At 39.6% G+C, this 11,031-nt stretch overlaps 1 protein-coding gene across 2 annotated transcripts in view; it reads left to right on the top strand.

Annotated features, from left to right (window-relative positions):
- Window positions 1-16: 16 nt before the first annotated feature.
- GNB1L (G protein subunit beta 1 like) overlaps window positions 17-11,031 on the top strand; it is a 49,762-nt gene continuing 38,747 nt past the window's right edge. The window contains exon 1 of one of the 2 annotated variants that reach the window (XM_026859802.1): window positions 17-252. The gene's annotated coding sequence lies outside the window, so the exon portion shown is untranslated. Of the gene's footprint in view, window positions 253-980; window positions 1,003-11,031 lie in introns of those variants that run through there. The other variant, XM_026859803.1, reaches the window with a different exon arrangement.

The raw sequence follows: 11,031 nt of genomic DNA, 5'->3' as shown, positions 1-11,031 counted from the left end.
GGCTCGTCCCGGGGCCCCCAGCCGGCTCCCGCGGCGGGACGAATTCTCGAGGGAGCTGAGCGTCCGTGGCTGGCGTGAGGCCTCTGCCAGAGGAAAGTAGCGTTTGATGAGAGCCCGCCGCTGCTGCGGGGCAGTTAAGCTGCTCCGGAGCCGTTTGCCTGGAGAGTGGCTGTGCAAGGTCTCTTTGGCAGCTGTAGCGCTAGTGCCTTGTGCTTTGCCTTCAGAATACACCCGATCAAGTATTTAATATCGGTGAGCCATAAATACCAAACCTAGTTGTAATGGAGCTTACAATTCTAATGTATTGAATTTTACAACTCTTCCATAATAATCCCAGTGCTTTGCTTTTATGACCAACAGAAATGAGTGTTTTTAAGGTATTTTAAAAGTAAGCAATAGTGAACAAGCTTACGAAAACACTGCTTGAGCAGGGCAAGGTGAGGCGGGGAGCTGCATTTACTGAATACTGAACCCAGTTCTGTCCATGGGGTGCACAGCCCAGCTGGGTCAGTGCTTGCCCTCTGCCTTCCCCCACCATCGGTAGAATTGTAATGGCAGGCCTCAAAAAGGCTGGTTGATGAGTCATTTCTAAGCACTTTCTTCAGTTGAAGGCACTTACAAAAGTAAATGTAGTATTGTTAATAATATACATAGTAATATGAAACTGTATTTATCAACTGGATGAAGCTCTGGTCAACCTGGTCTGGCCTCATAGCTGACTCTGCTTTTAGCTGGAGATCAGGCTGCAGACCTCCTGAGGTCCCTTTCATTCAGAGCGATTCTGTGATGGTTTAATTAATACACCGTAATTTCATAATGCCAACTTCAGATATAGCCTTCAGAAATCCAGAAAACTAGCCTCATTTGATCAGAAAGACTCGAATCCCTAGGTCTTTACTTTGATTACTATCAGAAAGTGAAGGAAATTTTGCCTTAATGGATTTTTCACAGATCGATTTATTGAAGGGGAAAAGATCAACGCCGCTCGTTTGTCTCCCCCCGGTACATCACCTGGGTGTGCGGCTCCTCATTCACGGAGGGGCAGCACCGACGTTTTCAGTTTTTGGGTAGCGGGTTTTAGTTGCTTTTGCTCCCTCTACTGTCAGTCTGACTCGGAGTCATTGCACAGTTAGCAAGTGTGAGAGACGTAGTCTATTTTACAGGTACTTTCAGCATGGTCGCTCTGTTTGCTGTGTAGCAATTTATGGACCTGGCTGGCATTCTGAATGTAATCTTGCAGTGTTTGGATGACATCTCCATATATCTGACAGTTGGATTCTTCTACTATATGTTTTTCTTCTCAGTAGTACTGGTTATTTGAAATGAAGAAAATGTCTTATACAGACCCTTTATATGCCACTTTACAGTAAAGGTAATCTAATGTTCAGATTCAGTAGCTTCATTTTTAAATGAACAAGGTAAAAAACAGGCATGGTGTGTACTATGGTAAAAATAGAGAACGCGAGAAATCTGTAACTTTTTCTCTGGGAATTGTTTTGAAGAGCACTTCTCCATGCTTTTTAGCACAGTCTCTTTGTGACCTGTCATTCAAAGCTCCTTCCACCAACCTCCAATTTTAGTAGCATTTCTGTCAGGCTTTTAGAGGGGTGTCTCTGACTGGGAAGCGTCTCATTAATAATTTCTCCTGTCTGCATAGGTTACATGGAGTATAGATATTTTATTTATTTTTAACTAAATTACATTTTAAAGAAACTACTGGAGTAACTTCTTGTTTTTTAATGAGTCCTATTAACATTTTTATTGATTTACAGGTAAACTAGTTTTTTCTTGTTGTAAAAATATCCTGTGATCAGAAAATCCATTTGTTCTGGCTTGGATGCATCATTATCAGTTATAAAGATTCTGCAGATGGAAATTATGTTGGTGCATGCACTGGAATAAATGCCAGTTTCTAATATCAGATAGTCTTGTTTTGGTTAACTGGTGTTGAGACTTATCTTTAAGCATTAGAATACTAGAATCATAACATATTAGCAAGCAAATCCGTTGACTAAGTATGTTGTGCCCTTTCTGACCTTGTTGACCATTTTAGAATACTGTGAGTTTCTTTTTGCAAAGAAGCTCTGAACTACTGCCCCACCTGTGTTCTTACATTCCAAAAAGACAATTTTTTTTTACTTTCTATCACATAGCAAGTCAGGCTTTATTATGTTTTGTGTTTGCATACCTTTTAATTTGAGTAGTATTTCTTTGCAAGCTCAGCCATAACAATGTACTATTTCACTGGAACAGTAAGAACTGTAAACCAGTTGTCGCTAATTAGCTAATATGGGAGATTTAACACTGAAGATTCTGGTTTTCCAGAATTATATTGTATAAAGCACTGTCTTCATTGGTGAGAAGTCTACTATGACTACTCTCCTGTTATAAATTCTTTTGTTGTAGCTATGTTGGATTATAGATGTATTTTGGTGAATTTTCTGGGATTGTGAAGACAAACTTAGTAATGATTAAAAAAAAAAAAAGGTTGATCTTTCTTTTTTGGACACCTCTTCTGAGTTGTAATGCTGATACATTACTTTTGTAGAAACTTGAAACCTCAGCACAGTATTACATGTTTGTGTGTATGTCTTTATAAAGAAACAAGGTAAGTTTAGTAGTGATAATAGTGTTTTGATCCAAATATATCTGTGTGGGTAGATTTATACTTTTTTTTTTGTAAGAGTACCATTTGACTGCACTAGAATATACTTGGTAGTACAAATGAAGGGTTTCAAATTAGCAATAACTTGAAAACTACTTCAGCTACTGGGGTTTTTTTTCCAAATTATTGGTCTCTGTGGAGCAGTAAAAGTGATCACAAAGCAATGAGAAAGAAATACATCTACAAAAAACCTGCACAATTTCTGCCTAAGAAAGCCAGCTTCCTTCTCAGCTCTGTGCTGGTACAGTTGTATGTTAAAAAGTGGAAATTTTTTGCTGTTCATAAGCAATAAAAATAATTTCACAACTGTAGTGAATGTATTTTCTATGGTGCATTTTAATTATATGCAGCTAATGATGGCATAGCTCGTAATTTCAAAAATTGTTTCAGTGCCATTTATGACTTGGTGTAATCACTCATATGTCATAGGATTATTTGAAAGAACTGGAACTTTGAGAGATGTCAGGTTTGCTGTGTTGAGAAAAGCGACTCATTAAACAATAGGTGCTAGTTATCAAGAGTAGATTATAGAGCATGTTTAGGCTACAAATATTAGAGTCAACAGATTTACTTAAAAAAAGAGGTATTACTGGATGCCATTTTAAAAGGCATGTATTAGCCTTGAAAGTTTCCAGACCACTAAACTGGTAAATCCAGGCTGTGTCATGATTCTGAAGCATTTAAAATATGAATCAGTCTCTTCTGCATCTCAAAAGTGAAAGTTATAGGGGAAAGCACCTTTTCTATAAATGGATTTACCAGCATAGGTCTTTAGAATTGTAGTATCATGCTGTAAGCAAATTAGGAGTCTTAGGAGCAAAAAATCTTTTAGTCAGCAGATTTTCTCTTTCATGATTTATTTTTAAAGGTCAGAAGGTGACCGTTACAGTCAAAAAATAATAATTTGTACAGGAAAACCTTCCCTGGTGAGATGCAACCCTCTCTTAAACCTCTGAGTATGCAGCCTAAGTTTCCCAGAGCTGCTGGGTGTTGGGCATAAGGTAGAGCAAGAACTGTTTAAAAAGAAATACAGAGTAATGTTTAGTTTGCCACTTTTTTTTTTTTTCCCCCCCCCCCCCAGTTATCCCATAGTTTTCCAGTAGAAGCTAGATTTCTTTCACTTAGGGGAGGGAAGGATTCTGCTTTAAAACATACCAGATAGGAATATTAGGATAGACTTTTTGCACTCAGACAGCTGGAGCAGCTGTAGATTCCCCACTGAAATGAAAATGCTACAATTCAAGATTTAGAAAGGTAAAAAGTGTGACCAGAGCATTAAATAGAAGGGCCATATGATACCAAAATTAAGCTCTGTGTTTATTATAAAGAAAATCCTAGTTGTAGAAGGGAAAAAAATGAACTTGTTCCACCACTTTCTTTTTTCCTCAGGAGAAAACACAGAATATATCCTAGGTAATAAATCTGTTTTATGGCTCACATGAGAAAGGGTGGAGAAACTCCCATTATTTTCTTCCCAGAAATTGAAATACACATGAGCTAACATGGGAGACACTGGGATTTTCATCCAACAAATGCACAGCTGGCTTCTGCTTTTATTATTTTTCTAAGCCTAATAATTTTTCATTTGATTAGCTGGTGGCTGACAAAACTATCACTTGCTCAGTGTTTTGTATATTTAGTAGAGTAGGTGTGATGCGAAAAAGATACTGTAATATGTACCCAGAAGCATAGCTCAACTTGTTCAGTTGATGAGAAATTTCTACTTGCCTCTCCTTATACTGCAAGTTTCTATCATCAGGATATGAGTTTGGATATCAAGAAGGTAACTTCTTGAGAACTAGAAACAGAATTTTGTAAGCATTTGAGGATTTTCTTTTTAATTTACATTGTATAATTGCATGATGCTCTACACATATAAATAAATTGTTAGGAATCAGTTGGCAGTCTACAGAGCCAATTTTGCCATAAGAAAGTGGTGAGACTGAGGACAAAAAGTCCTAGTTAGTGTTAGGAGGTGGGAGAGGTAGAGCTGCAAACAAGATATATCAAGGCTTTGAAGTGTACACAGGATACACAAGGTAGTTCACCCTGTGGAGAAGACCTGTGGACACGGTTAATGTGAAAAAAAAAAAAAAAAAAAAAAAAAAAAAAAAAAAAAAAAAATCAAAACCCAACCCACAAACCCACCCAAAACAATGAGACAAAGGGATAAAGGGAGCGCAGACGTAAATGAAGAATAGGAGCCATCTAGGAATGAGGTTGCTCAGACTCATGTCTGTGCAGACCTCTGTAAAGCTGTGGATTCTCAATTTGAAATCATGAGGGAGAATGGCCTATCACGAAACTTCTCGTGTCTTCTGCAGAATAAAAAAAATGTATTCAAGAACCCATTGTCCTGGTCAGTTTTGCATTGACCATTAATACCGGGGACAAAGCAGATTGGTTTCTTCTGTATTGGCTTTCCTGGTGTTCTACGCTATGCCAAAGCTTGCTCTGTTGTCCTGGGCAAAGCAATGCTAACACCTTTGCTAAGTAAGCGGCAGAGGAAGAAGAATGCAGTTTTATCCCAGACTGGTAGGTCTGTGTTGTCCAAGTGTTTAGTCTGTTTCTAACTGTTATTTTCAAAAATTCCAAAACAACTTGACGTGTTCTTGGGGCAGAGGAGAATGTGGGCTCTCTGCTTCCACTTGAATATTGTGTAATGTCTTCTCTGATTTTAATTTGTAGTCATTTAATATGTAGTCATTAAAACCATGTAAAAAATTTTAAGTGAATTGACCTTGAAGCTAACAGGTTCATTACCAAGCCAAACCTCTACCTAACTTGAGGTCAGTTTTATGTCCTTTTATATGACAGCTGTCTGGGGAAGGAATGATTTTCTGAAGAACAGTAGAATCTATGTACTGTGTATCTACGTTCTGACCTAGCTCCATTGCACTCACTGAATAGTTGTTGACAAGTTCAAGCTCTGTAACTAGAAGGTTATGACTTTGCTAAACCTATTGCCATGAGCCAATATAAGGTCAAAAATGACCTTAATGGAAAAATATGAGACTACTGAAGTGACAATAAATCATCATGGGAACTCTTTTTTTGTTGCATCTCTCTTAGAGACTTTATGTCTGCTATGGATCAGAATACTTGGTGTATGGGACTGTTGCTGGGGACATGGAGGTGTGTGAGCCTGTATCAGTGATGGCTGGTACCCACTGGTACCAGCACCCACCCAGTGCAAAGGCTCATGTAGCAGTCTCTCCAGAGGAGGTATATTCAGTGCAGCCAACTTGACTGTCTGCCTCCTTTTTCTTCAATCTGCCTTGTTAGAATCTGGCCTGGCAGTATTTAGCTGTTTGCTCTAATAAATTTTCTCTTCTGTAATGGGCCTGTTTGACCTTCTGAAGCTGTAATTGCACCTGCATTAGACCCTTTGATTCTTTTGTCCTCTGACACATGAGACGATGCCATGTTGGTTCCCAGCTGGGCGAACATGTTACTGTGTGACTGGAAGGGATGCGTTCCTGATGTGCAGCTGGGGATGCTGCTGGTTAGTAGATGCCCTTGGAGCTGAAGTGGCTTGCTGTGGTGGCACACGCTTCTGCAGCGCAGCACCGTGGCCTTTCTTTTGCATTCTGGTTCCTTGTTCCAGGTGCAGAGGGCTTTCCACCCAACTTGCAGTACGTTGCAAACAGGGAGAGAGCCCATAGTGCCGTGCCCCGTAAACAGGTGACACAGAGTCTTAACTGCAGAAAGGTCTCTAGCCTGGTGCTGTTACACAGCATTTATGTTCTTTGCATGAGATTTGCCAGGTCTGCTCTTGATAACAAGCTTATCAAACAAGGCTCTCAAATTTGAGAGTAATTGGAAACATGTGAAACATTCAGAACTTTTTTAATTGTTACTTTTTTCTAGTTGTGTGTTTAGCCCCCCCACCTTTCACTTCAACAATTGAGGGTGTTGGTTACTTCCTCCTGTGTTTGTGTAAGAAAAGCTTTTTATAGTCCGTTTTTCCAGTTGGCGTATGTACTTCCTCCACTGCAGTTTAACACATCATTCTTCCCACTCCCTCCCAACCACTGAAGCTAATGGAAGACCTTCGGGGTTTTTTTATTTATAATAAAAATGGAGCTGTGGGGCTGGGGCTGGTCATTATTTCTGCTTCAAAATGTGTTCTTTGACAAGTTGTGTTTTGTTCTTGGTAAAGGAGACACATATAAGGAAGCAAAGAATAATCTGCTATATTTAGTTTACAGGACATTTAGTTTGAACTGGACATTTCCAGGTCAGTTTTTGTTTAGCTGAAAATCTACCTAGAAATACAAAAGTTTGTCAGAAACATTTTGGAACTGGGCTGCATTCTATTTTTTAATCAAAAAAAATCTTAATATAATTCCAAATGTGAAGAATATTTCAGTGTCATCCATCCCAATTTCTGCAAGGATCACAGTTGAGGTAAAGGCAGTCTAGGAGCTCCACATCCACCCAGTATTTGCCCTGTATGGATGAGTCTGGCACACTGACAGCACTTGAGCCTTGGAAATTTGGAACTGTGCTAGAGGTCTTTCCTTTAAGCAACACCAAGAAGGAAGGAAGGTGGCATGGCCACTTCCCCTCATTGGCTGACAGAGGTATCCCTGTGCAGGACAGCATGCTCTGCATCCTGCTTAAGGACGGTACAGCATCTGCTTTGCCATGGCTTCACTCCTGCTAGCTGGATGTTTTTATCACCATTTGTCCAGGACTGTTATTTAGACCCCAAATAGAATTAATAAAATTAAATACTGCAGTCTTCTTTTCCCCTCTATGACAGATAGATTATTGATAAAATCTGCTGGGAATATCCTTTATTTCCTATGTTTTGGATTATATTTCCCAATAAAGGTTATGTTTTGGAACTAATTTTCCAATTAAAATAGTTTTTTTAATATAACCTTGCAAGGTTTTCCAACTATGAGCATAGCCCAGGTCCTTCAGTGGAGAGGCATGTGCAGACATGGCCACTCCGGACTGAACTGTCTCACTGCTTCAGATCTTTAATATTTTTAGTCTCTATATAAGCCTTCGTTTTTCCCAAGTGCCTAGTTTTAAGGTGGCATGGTAACTCTAAACCAGTCAGGGCAGGAGTTTCCTCTTCTCTTTTCCCATATACTAGCTCCAGTGTAAGCTTGCAACAAAAAAAATGGATCCGAGGGACACAGGGCTTAATTGTGACACTGAGCCTGAGAATCCTCACACCTTAAATCTCTTATGTCACCATGGGATGTCTGAGGTCCTGACAGGTCATTTTTTAGCTCCTTTTGTATTCTGTGATTACTCTGTGAAAATAACATTTTAAAGGCACTTGCTTATTTTATTGCTACACTGCTAAATAATTGAAATCAGAACTTAGCATTTAATTACAGTGATTTTATATCATAAATATTGTATAGTGCCTGACGATGTAATTGGGTATTTTTATAATAACCCCCTATTTTTTAAAATAAGGGGAAAATATCTGAAATTTGTGCCTTCATGGTTGTGCCCATTAAATGTGGTTATCATTATCTGGTGACGACATGTGTTCTTCCTAACTAGGATTCTCTTCTCTTTCATGCTGATACTATCTCCATGCTAGATTATTCCTGTCCCTTAGCAGCACCCCAGGGCAGGAGTGGGAAGTAAATGTGTCCCATATGGCTGCTTTAGACAGCAGTTTTGCGATGGGGGGAGATGGGAAGGGAGAGACAGTGGGGTGCAGAGACTATGGGGTCTTCGTGCCTGATCCTTCTCTCACTGTCATGTAAGTAGGGCAAGCAGAGGGGGAGCGGGGCCATGGCTTTTTGTACTATCAAGCCAGTTAAGAGTTGATGTGGGATTACATTGCATTCAGGACAGGGTGAAAGTATTTGTTCTCCCGTGTGAGAGGAAGGGAGCCAGGGAGGAACTGTGACTCTGAGTCACCCGTTCTTCCTGGAGCGCCTCCTGGGGTGGTGCCGCTACATGCAGCCCAATACAAGACTGAGCCTGAAGGCTTGAACTAGCTGATTGCAAATATTTTACAGAAGTCTTATTTTCTGGTAATTATTTTAATATGATTCAGTGTTTTCTCTTTCGTCTGATCTTGTTGATGAGCCTTCATGCCTGATCCTTCCCCTGCTGTCGTGGGAGCCAGGCAAGCGTTCCCATACCATCCATACCATTCCTGCTGTGTTTCACCTCTTGCTTTCCGCGGCTGCAAGTAGGTGCATTCTGAAGCATTGTTGCTGTTTAATACAGCAGACCAAGAGTATGTCCTTGCAGAAAAATGGCTGATCCTGGACCTGGTCTTGTGAAGCCTTTGAAACTATTAAGCTGATTCAGATAGTGGGAGTAGAATTATTTGCAGTATTGGGGTCCGGGTACAGTTTGCCAATTCACATTCCTAATAATTCCTGAAATCAGAGCTCCTGTGGAAACCTGGAACTTTGCTTCTGAGGCAAGTGGCATATATAAATGAGTCCAAAGCACCCAGTCTTCCAACAGATATATGAAGAATGGCTAGGATTTAGGTTCCAGTTGGTCACCAACAGTATTTACTAGAGACCAATAATAATAGTGAACAGACTCATTCCATTTCCGAATTCTCTAGGGTTTTAAAAATCCAGCAGAACCAGCAAAATACCTAAGGCCCAGCCACTGAAATCCAGCCAAGTTTTGTAAAGATTACAATGGTAGCTTCAATTAAATATAAACTGTGCACTTAAAATGTACAATTTATTTAAATGGAGTTATTTTGCCAAACCATAAATGTACCAATAACTAAACCAAGAAATAACAGATTAAGAAATCTAAGTTTATAAGGTTTAGAAAAAACCTTTTAGATTTTTTTTATGTTTTTGTTTAATCATGTGATTCATATTTAATCCCAGTTAGACCTAATTCATACATGCATATCTTTATAGCAGGCTGTACACTTCTCATAAGCAATTGACTGGTCTGTGTTATCACATTTGTTTAACACGGGTGGAGGGAGAGAGGTGTAGAGTACAACTCACTTGCATAATCTTTTGCATATATTAGAAAAAAATCTGTCTCACATTATACCGACAAGAAATACATGGGTGCTCATAATTCATATTATCCCATAAAATTTAGAAGAGCATTCAGAGACTGCAAATGAAGGTAATTTATGTATAAAACCTCATCCATGAAGAATTTATTGCCATAGTAGGTATAATATACTTTGGCACAGACTTCTTCCCTGAAACTAGTACTTGCACATTTGAGAAAGGAACAAACCAAAGACCTTGCAGGTTAAACTGTAGTCTGGTTTTATACAAAACACATTATTATGAAGACTATTGTGTTTGAGAGAGCTAAAATCAGTTGCTGTTTTTATGTTAATGCTCCATGGCTGTTGCAGATGTGTTTGAACATCTTCACTGTGTGAGTAGTCTCTTTAAAATCAGTGTTAGTTTAGTGGTGCTACCTTTGTGTAATTATTAATGTATGTAAGTGTTTTGAACCTTAGTGAGAACTGAGCAAACTGCAGAAGTATATTTATATAAAACATTCTAATGTGTAGCATCTAAAAATGCGTATCTGCCTTGCAGAGGTAGTTTTCTAGCAATGTCATGAAATCAAGATCTCATTTCCTCCTGCAAGGACTGCACTGGGAACATGGGGCATCATCTTCCTCTCTGCACTTGAGCAAAACTGCCAGATAAAGGCCATGGGATCCATCTGTCTTGTTGCTGTTTTGAGACGGAGGCATTTCTGGGTGACCACAGGGCGATGTGGCTCCTGTGTCCCAGTAGATTCTTGCTCGTAGACGTGGGCATGTGGTGGCAGAAGTGAGGCCAAGGCAGGGCTATTGCTACATTGCAGCGATGTTGTGCACAGTCTTGGGGAGATTTCAGCACTGTCTCCTCCACGCTTAGGTGGTTCATGCAGCTGGAACAAAGATATGTTTCCTTTTGTTCCTCCTGCTGGGGTCTGATTTATTTTTTCTTTTGAGATTATATTGTGCACATGTGCTTTTATAATTGTTGCCTCCTTTCGACCCAAACGCTTTTACTTCCATGAAAGTTAATGACATGAAATGGAAATCAAGGGAAAAAAGCATCCTGTTGCCACTCCAACATTTCTGCGTAGTACAAAGTAACCTTAAAATAGGGAAGGATCTGGTTTACTGTAAAATATGCCACTTAAATGCACATAACTGGAAATGGAGAGAAACAGCTGCTAGCATAATGTACTAGAGGGATTTTGGTCCAAGTCAGCAAGAGAAGCTACAGGGTTTATTGTTATAAAAAGGAACCAAAACTCTCAAGGACTGATGTAGAACAGATAGGACCTTTAAAATTCTTCCCCGAAAGCTACACAGTGGTGTAGGGAAGCAGTCTGCTAGGCTTGGATGGACAGAGAACATTATCAGTTCCTCTGGGATT

Source organism: Athene cunicularia (genome assembly GCF_003259725.1).
Source record: "Athene cunicularia isolate RWA chromosome 15 unlocalized genomic scaffold, athCun1 chr15_part1, whole genome shotgun sequence".
Classification (NCBI taxonomy): Eukaryota; Metazoa; Chordata; class Aves; order Strigiformes; family Strigidae; genus Athene; species Athene cunicularia.
This window is presented reverse-complemented; position numbering and strand designations above follow the sequence as displayed.